Source organism: Arctopsyche grandis, unplaced genomic scaffold, assembly GCF_051622035.1.
Source record: "Arctopsyche grandis isolate Sample6627 unplaced genomic scaffold, ASM5162203v2 HiC_scaffold_72, whole genome shotgun sequence".
In the NCBI taxonomy this organism is placed as follows: domain Eukaryota; kingdom Metazoa; phylum Arthropoda; class Insecta; order Trichoptera; family Hydropsychidae; genus Arctopsyche; species Arctopsyche grandis.
The window spans coordinates 41,681-51,311 of record NW_027518457.1 but is presented as its reverse complement, the minus strand read 5'-3'; the positions used below and the strand labels follow the sequence as shown (position 1 = coordinate 51,311).

General features: G+C 27.3%; 1 non-coding gene across 1 annotated transcript; it reads right to left on the bottom strand.

Moving 5' to 3' along the window:
• Window positions 1-7,573: 7,573 nt before the first annotated feature.
• On the bottom strand, window positions 7,574-8,831 carry LOC143921942 (small subunit ribosomal RNA). Its single transcript, XR_013261531.1, has one exon. It is a non-coding gene; the product is annotated as a small subunit ribosomal RNA (ribosomal RNA).
• Between the last annotated feature and the right edge of the window lie 800 nt (window positions 8,832-9,631).

Genomic DNA, 9,631 nt, shown 5'->3' with positions numbered 1-9,631 from the left:
GCACTTAGACCAGTTATAAATAATTTCGAATTTCAAAAGGAGTTTCTAAGCTTTTTTGTGCATACTTCTATTTGGAAGAAGCATTCTCTCAATACAAATTTTGTAAAAATAATAATTATCTATTGCAGTTTCATTCAACTTCTTAAGCAATAGACTTGTATATTCTTCCACAAAAACTGTTGCATTATAGATTATAAAGTTCCCAGCGTCTACAACGGCAACCCTGCCCCTAAAGGCCCTTGCCATACCCGAGTTTTAAAGCGCACATAGAGAAAGTGCTTCTCAACTACTCCCCATATTAATTGTTTCAGCCAGTTCCTTACCATTCCAACTCAGAAACAGTAGTTGACGATAAAATATTCTTTACAAGATCTATTTAATTTTTTAAATTAAAAAAAAGTTTGCAAATTTAAATTGTAAACTCAGGGATTTGAGATCCCAAAAAATTATTTATTTTATAATAATTAGTATATTCTTATACTTATCACAGCTCAGAGATCTTTAACTATTGCTTCGGACTTCTTTCTCTAATCCCTGGCTGCGTTTGGTTTGATCAAAATGCTGTATATTCAACTGAAACAATTAATAAAAAGAAAGAATCAATATTCGTTCCACCTCTATATTCTCCGCTTAACATTTTTCAGGGGCCCAAGGGACGTAAATGGAGTGGTTCTCTAGGAGATATTGTATTTGTGCCCTTGAGTATAAAAAATGTTTTCGCGAATAGCAAAGTTGCGGTTTGATCTTTTAAAACGAATATCTTTTTCAACTCTTTAGCTACACTCTTGCTTCCCCACACTATCTTAATTCTTTTTTCTTCTCTTCATCTCAAAACTGGCATGGGGTCAATTTTTAGAAAGTTTTTATAGTAAAATTTTTCAAATTGGAAGAAATGAGTGCATTTTAATTGCTGGAACATTAACAACAGCATCTTATTAAACTGTTATTTGTCAAAATCTCCCCCTCTACACTTTTAAGCAGTCCTCGCAAACTCTTTGGACCGCTTTTTTACACATTTGTTTTTTTATTTAATTCTCACTTTCCCTCTCTTTTATTATCTATGTGCTAAAACATATAAAAGGCGGGAATGAAAAAATAAAACAACGTAGTTTATTAATTTCCCCAGCATTGTAATAGGCGTTTGTCTTAAATCAAACTTTCCATTTTAAACATTACTGCTTTTAAAACAACATTTGAATAAGATACTGAACTAATTTTTAAGTGCAAATTCAGAATTCTCAGATTTACTGCATCGATTTCTGTTTGATTCTTTTAAATATTCTGTTGTTTCCAATTATGAAGTTTAATTCTATTTTCGCCCCTTCTACTGTTTCTGCAATGATACTTTTACTACAACTTATTTATTATGATTATCTTATATTGCACGAATTTAAAGTAATCTGTTTCGTTTTTTAAAATTTACTACTACACCATTCACACAACTAAAATCTAAATACCAAGCTGTAATGTACACCCTCCTTTTCTTAATTCGCTTATTTCGTTTTAAAATGCTATTATAATTTAACCTTCATGCTGTTTTTTGGATAATATTTTCCTGTAATTTCTTACTAATATTCTTAATCTACTTTCAATTAATTAATTTCTTTTTGTTACTTTTAATACTCAGGTGGTATTATACGTTCTAGTGTTTTTTCTTATTCGCTTTCAATAGAAACAGTTTAACTCAAATAAAAAATTTTCTTTAAAATATTTACATTCCATTTTAACAGTTTATACGCAGTGGTCCCAATTAATAAGCTTGGTTCTAATGCGCCTTATTTAATTTTTTTCTTTTTGCATCATGCAATGGGATTGGTCATTCTAGGATCTTCACCAGTATAATTTTTTAATGGCGTGAAGATATATATTTAAACGGCGATCCTGTTTGTATAATTATTCTATACACAATATTTAATTATTAGATTGTCAAGTTATATATTAGACACGTCTAGATCAGCTTTACCTATCAATGTCCAGAATTAATATTATAAACTTTTTTTCCCACAGATTATAGATTATTGTTTAGTAGTATTTTGTGTTTATCTATTTTTATTTATGATTTTTATCTATTGTTTTATGCTTATTTAATATGTCTTAATATATAATCTCAATAATTAATTAGATCCCCTTTTTTTATATTCACTCTTTAGAATGCTACTCCAGCACTGAATAATTGATTAACGTATATTCTGTTCAGATATTTGGTCGCTAATAACTAAAACTCAATTATCTCTTTGCTATATTGCCAATGTAGGTAATTTAACAATAATTGCTATTCCTTTATCTAATTCTATTCGGGTTACTTTTTTATTGCCTTATACTCAAATTTTCTAACAGGTTTTTTTAAGATCAATTTTCCTACTAAATAATTTTTAAATCTCTGAATCCTACACATGTGATATCATTTAAAAGTTTGTGAAGCTGCTATTTTTATCATTTAAATGAATATTTCTTACCTGTTTCTATTATTTATGTTTTCTTATACATGTGATATCATTTAAAATTTAATTATATTGCATTTAATTTCAATTAAATTTGTTTCCTATTAAGATTATTCAATATTTCTAATATTTTATAAATGAAATCTATTTATAAATTTTGTTTTTTGTGATAAAACAAAGATTTTCTTTTAAATATTGTTGCTTATCAATTTATAATTGTACTCCTTTTTTAATTAATTGAATGAAACCCTACAATTTAGGCAAATGTCTTACTTTTACCAGTAATATTAAATATTTCTGATATCTTTATAAAAATGAAGTTAAATGATAACACATTATTTTAATTTTAATATTTTAAATAAGTTTTTCCATTTGAATACCTTAATTAGATATGTTAGCTTAACATTATTTTTGAGTTTATCTATTTCTTTAAAAAGCAATTAATAGAATATAAAGTTTAACAATAACTGTAATTATACAGTATAGAATATGAATCTTTAAATTTTGATTTTTAATTTAAATAATACCAAGAACATTGTAAAACACGCTTAAAGAAACATCTATTATTTATTTGTTTATAAATACTATACGTTTTGTTCAACTTTAAATTCTTTACTTCTATAATTAATTAAGTGATGTATTCAGCCATTTTTGTTTAATCTGCTTTCTCTACCCACTTCTTATTTTCTTAATTAACATTATCTCCGATGTAATGTATAAGTACAATCTCTGGAAAGTAGCAATGAACGCGCAAATATTTCGCTTTACAGTTAATTAGATCTGTTTTATTTAATCTATTAAGCTAGTTTTATGTATTTTTTTTAGAATCTATTAATCGGTTTCATGCTCACAAGTCTTTAAACAATATATTATCTTGAACCTTTTAACGAAATTTCATCCATAATTTGATATTTGTCGTTTTTTTGATGCGTACAACATCTTTATTATGTTATATGAGAATTTATTTTAATTAAGATATCACGATAAAAATGGTGATTCTTGTACATAAAATCTCTTTCATTATATATTATACATGTTTTTTATTTTTTTAAAGGATCCTGATATTTACAATTAAATTGACTTCTGCTCTGTTCATTGAAAGGAATATTGATTGATTATTTTAAGAAATGAAATGTTTTCAATCGTTAAAAGATGATTGAATTGTGTCTAATTATATCTGTAATACACAACATATGCTTGTTGATTGCAGATATATTTTCTAATACGAAATAATTAAAGGAGCCATCTTGTCACTTATTTTGTTTCTTAAGGCAGTTTTATTTCTACAATTTCACCTATTTAAGATAATTCTAAATCACTTTTCTTGATTAAATCTTCTTCCATTTCGCTGGTATCTTTTTAGACTCTATTTAGCAAAGTAGAGATAAGGTAAATGCAAACCGTTGTTTTCTTCAGGATAATTATTGTTAGAATGCATAATTTTAATACCATTATAAATTATCTTGAAGCAGGCCATTTATAAGCTTAGTAATAAATATTAAATAAATAAAATCGTATTTGTCACTTTAAAACACCCTTAAACATTATTAATAAAAGTTTTTTTAATCATTTACCAAGCAATTTTTAAATTGATTAATATTATATAGACTCGTTTTGTTTAACACTTCAAATAATTAAGATTTGTAAGATTTTTTTTTAAGGCTTTTATTTACTAATAGGTGAATCAACTAAGATTTATGTTGGCTGTTTTTTAAACACGATGGTATACATTAGCAATAAAGTTTGCCTTTAAAAAATTCATTTTTAGTTTATCAAGCTGAACGGTTTCTTATATTTTTCACAGTGTCTGTACTTTATATGGTTGTTTTTATTTAATAATTAACATGAGTAAAGACGAATTGATACATTTTATCTGTGATATAATTAATGTGCTGAAATTTAATTAAAATTATTCTTTGTTTTAAGCTGTTACCATTCTTTTCAGCATAATTATTGCTAATCAAAATGTTTCTATAATATCTTTGTCTTGTGACAACCAAGATAGCGCAAGATCTTCATCATTAAAGTATTTAATCATTTGGGGTATTTATTTAACTTATATTAATAGAGGATAACACAACAATCTTCTTTTATTAGAAAACCTTTTTGAATTTTGTTGATTCATTTATACCAATTATATTAAATAGACCATCTAATAATAAATTTTTCTGACCTCTAACTTAATATTTACGGCTAAATTACATTGCTACATCTCTGCTTTATAGGTTCTAAAACAACTGAATCAAACGACGTTTTTAATTCTACTATGGCATTGGGTTGTTTTAAAAAGCTTTTAATGAATTTGTAGCTTGAAATATTCTCCGAAACCTTAAATAACATTCTACATTTTTTTACCGACCACAAAAGTATAATGTTAGTCTGGTTTCAATGTAGGATCTGCAACAAATAATAGAATTTCATTTTCATAATGTTTCTTTTAATAATTAGATCTATTTCTTCCCTCTTTATAAAATATCATGTCAGAAATAGCATTATTTTGTTCTGTAACCACCATAGATGTTTTGTGCCTTTTAATACCCAACTTAAAATTTATTCCATATCCTTTTAAGATATGCTTCCTAATTAAAAGATATCTAAGTCAATGAACTAGTAGAGATTCTTGCCCAAATATACTAGTGCCATTCCAAAGCTCACAAACACCAACCTCAATAATACTAGTGCTAAAAATTCTCATCTTTTTAGTATGTATACTGAAGCTAAAACTTTCTTTTTCCAAATTTGCAAATAAAGCTTTCATAGATTACTGCTAATTTAAAATAATAAGTTCAAATTGTGATAAAATAAATTTGCATGTTATCATTGGGTAAATCTGAGGTGTTAGTAATAGATACGGTTGTTATTTTATATTCATTCAGTTGGTAAAATAGTAGAAAAAGCATTTATTTTGAAAGTAGAGCAGGTCTATAAAGGAAAATGACCGGTGTAAGCAAACAACCGCTGCAGAAGGACGGGCAGAGAGTAACCCTATAGGATTCTCGAACATGACATAATGAGTCGTTTTAAACTTTTATTAAATTACTAAAAAATAAATATAGATTATATTTATCGATGTACACAATATATATTCTGTATGGCTATAATTGTAGTTTAATTGAACAATAATTTATCGTAAAAGTATTTTCAGTGCTATCAGATAAATATTTCACTGCTGTTTCACATTTTTTGTTTTTGTTCTAACACCCTAATAATATATAAATGATAAATAATCTTATAACACGAATCTTTCTAAATATTAAACTAAAAATTTATTGAATTACTATTTGTTTTATTTTTTTAACTGTAACGCTAAATCTTATAACACGAATCTTTCTAAATATTAAACTAAAAATTTATTGAATTACTATTTGTTTTATTTTTTTAACTTTAACTCTACTGAGCAGTTGAATGGTAATATATCATCTAAACACGCTTACTTTTCGAATTTACTTAAAATATAGACACATAATTTTAAAACCAATTACAACAATCATAAATCAGTCGTTTCTTATCAATTTATTAAATTTATAATGCTTAATTATCTCTTTTTTGTTTTTAATTGTAACTGTTATGCCAGTTATTAATTAAATTGGTTTAACTCTCACATTAATGTCTATTATACGTGTTTTGATTTACCAACTGATTATAATCTTAATATTCATCTTTTATTAGCTTTATACAGTTCTAAATCTTTAATTTATTTGATTTCTTTAATATAGACTTTGATATAAATGAAACATTCAACTTTTAATCTGAACAATTTGTTAAATATTCCATAAACAGATAATTCTCATCGTTTTCAATTTTATCATACTCACAACCAATTACTCTCAACTGATATATTGTTTTAAAGTAGAGTATTATAACAATGCTAAACGATATTCAAAAGAATATATACATTAAATTTAAACATACAAGCTTAATAAAGCTTTATTTATTTAGTTCATTAAATATTCGTTCAGTTTTACTTTTCTATCATTCTTTTTCTACTGTTTTCTTTCTTTAATTATTTTTTTGCTGAAAGAATTTACATAGTCAAACGAAAAGTTTCTTAAAATTGAAAATAACTGAAATTTAAAACTGTGTATTATAAAATAAAAAGGGGATTTAAATTTTAATTATAACACCTTCATTCTATTTTAGTCAATATGGTATTTAATGTTCTACTTCTTATAGTCTATTTGAAAGTATTTTTTTGCTAAAAATGGCTTCTTTTGCCTGAAGTTTTTTCCCTAGTAACAAAACGTGTTCGGGAAATCAAAAAAAAATGAAATTCAAAAGACTGTATTATAAAATACAAAAGATTTCCTGTTCTTAATTATAACAAGCTCATTTAATATAAGTCAATACGGTATTTAATGTTCTACTTCAAATCTTTTATTTCTCAGTATTTTTTTAGTAAATTTGCGTTTTTTTGATCGACTGTTTTTCCCTAGTAGAGAAACGCGATTTTTAAATTTACCAAAAACTGAAAAATCAAAAATGAGGCAAAGAATATATTTTTAAACACAGTAACGGTTGTTGTTTCATGATTTTTGAAATTTCATTCTACTTTTATATTAAATGTCTTGCTAGTCGCATTATAATAAAGCGGACCCAGACTTAAAAGGAGGTGTATCTTTAACTTCAACAGTCAGCTAATACATTTCTAAACAAACAGATTAATCTTTAAAAAAATAAATTTATTAACCAATTGATCTTACTGTCACCTACAAAAAAGGTAACTTTTAAAACATCCTACACTGTTGATAGAGATCAGTTGAAACTTCTGGTGTTACACACCTACCATACCATTAAGGCTTTGGTTACAAGATGGTTATATTTACAAGTTGATTACTAAATTATCTACAATTAATGCAGACCTCTTCTTAATCATTGCTAACAAATACTTAATTAGCAACTCCTTTCAAAGGCCTAAATTTTGCAATTAATGTCTATTTCACCTCTTATTTATTAAATTATCCTTTATACACTAATTGATACAATCTTACTTTTAACAATTAATCCCCTTTATGATTATTAAATTATCCATTATACACTAATTGATACAATCTTACTTTTAACAATAAATCCCCTTTATAAACAAATAATCCTTAAAACAATTCTATTGTAATTACTAATTCTTAAAAAGTTTTTAATGATCCTGCGGCTGGTTCACCGACCGCAACCTTGTTACGACTTACATCTTATCTACTTTTCATTATTCAGAGCCTAAACTCTTCATCCTGAAAAACATCTGAGATAGTGACGGGCGGTGTGTACAAGCTACAGGGACATATTCAATACCCATTGTTGATACATACTTACTAGGAATTCCTCTTTCATATCTGCCTTACAGCACATAATCCATCAAAACATTTTCCAAATTATTTATTTATATGCTATTGTATTGCGCGTGCAGCCCAGGGCATCTAAGGGCATCTCTGATCTGTTATAGCCTCTTCCTTCCTGTTTCGTATGAAACATGTCTAAAGATCTCACTCATTCAAGCATTTAAGCTCAAAGTCATCCCATCAATTTCCAACGACCATGCACCACTTTCGTGAAACTCTTTTCTACATTACACTTGGCCCTGGTAAGTTTCCTCGCGTTGAGTCAAATTAAGCCGCACAATCCACTCCTTGTGGTGTAGCTCCGTCAATTTCTTTAATTTTCACTCTTGCGAGCATACTATCCCCAGAGCCCGAACTCTAAGATTTCTCCCTGTCCACTGTTACCAATGAACATGTCGGCATCTTTTACTGCTGGAACTACTGCGGTATCTAATCACTTTCGATACTCCAGCCTTCGTCCTTGATCATTAAATACCTACAAGAACATCGCTTTCGCCTCGCTTAGTCCACCAGGGGTCTTGGCATTTCATCTCTCGCCCTGGTATACTATGTTCCCCATCGATTTTTCAATTACTAATTTAAAAGATTTCTCATCTTAATTTAATTTTTTATGACTACGGACTTTTTAACTGCAGCATCTCTCATACACACTCTTGGAGTCGGTATTACCGCGGCGGCTGGCACCAAACTTGCCCTCCAATTCTCCTATTCATCTTTACTAAATAATCTATTTCACGTCTCATAACTGCCTCCTACAAAGAGTGGGCAATTTTCGCGCCTGCTGCCGTCCATGGACGTGGGAGCTATCTCTCAGGCTCCCTCTCCGGTATCAAACCCTGATTTCCCGTTACCCGTCATTGTCTTGGTAGTCCATTACACTACCAACTAACTGATAGTCCTACGTCTTATTCTGTTCTCTCTTAGCTACATTTTCACGTAGTTATCTTAAACAAACAGACTAAATAATCGTAGTTCTACTGAGCTGTTCGTCCTTATTACATAAACATGCATGGCTTAATCTTAGAAACTAGCATCTACGTCAGGCAGAATCAACCTGGTGTTCTTTTTATTAAATTCTTCTATTTTCTTTTCCATATATATATATTCCTTGAAATTTCAGATTAGAATCTGTTTTTTTATTTCTAACTTATCTTCACTAATTCTAACTCGTAACTGACGTTTTACTAAACAGCTTAATAGCTAACTTTATGAGTTCAGAATGTTACTTCATTCCTCATGATATACACCAAAAAAGTTCATCAATAACTAAAAATTAAATTTGTTAATAATTAGAAATTGAATTTATTTTATTAATTTTTTGTAAGAATAAACATCATTAATATAATTACTAAGTAATTGAAAGATACATTCATTATGTATTATTGTTTTCGGAATTAAATAATTTAAACATTATGATTTATACCCTTTTATCTTACTCATAATCATCATCATTACTGCTTTCTGCTACTAATAATTCATTCAAAATGTTTTATTGTCTTACCAATCACTCTATATTATTAATAAAAAGATACACAGTAGAACTATTTGTGGTTTGTACCATTTATTAATTTTAAATATTCTTGTTATTGATATAATATTACTATTTAGTATCTATTTCACAATCTACAACACCAATTTTTTATTCTATGAATTGATTTCTATATTTGAAGGCAGCTTATTAATTTATTCTCCTTTCTTTAATATCATCTCTTTACAAATTTTGATTTAGAACTCTTACTTTAATTACAAATTCATTTGATTGAGACTTAAAAGAGATCTTAACATTTAATACATTAAACTTTATTTAATTGTAATAGTAATTTATTTCTACTTAATTTAAAATTGCTTGTATTTGAATAC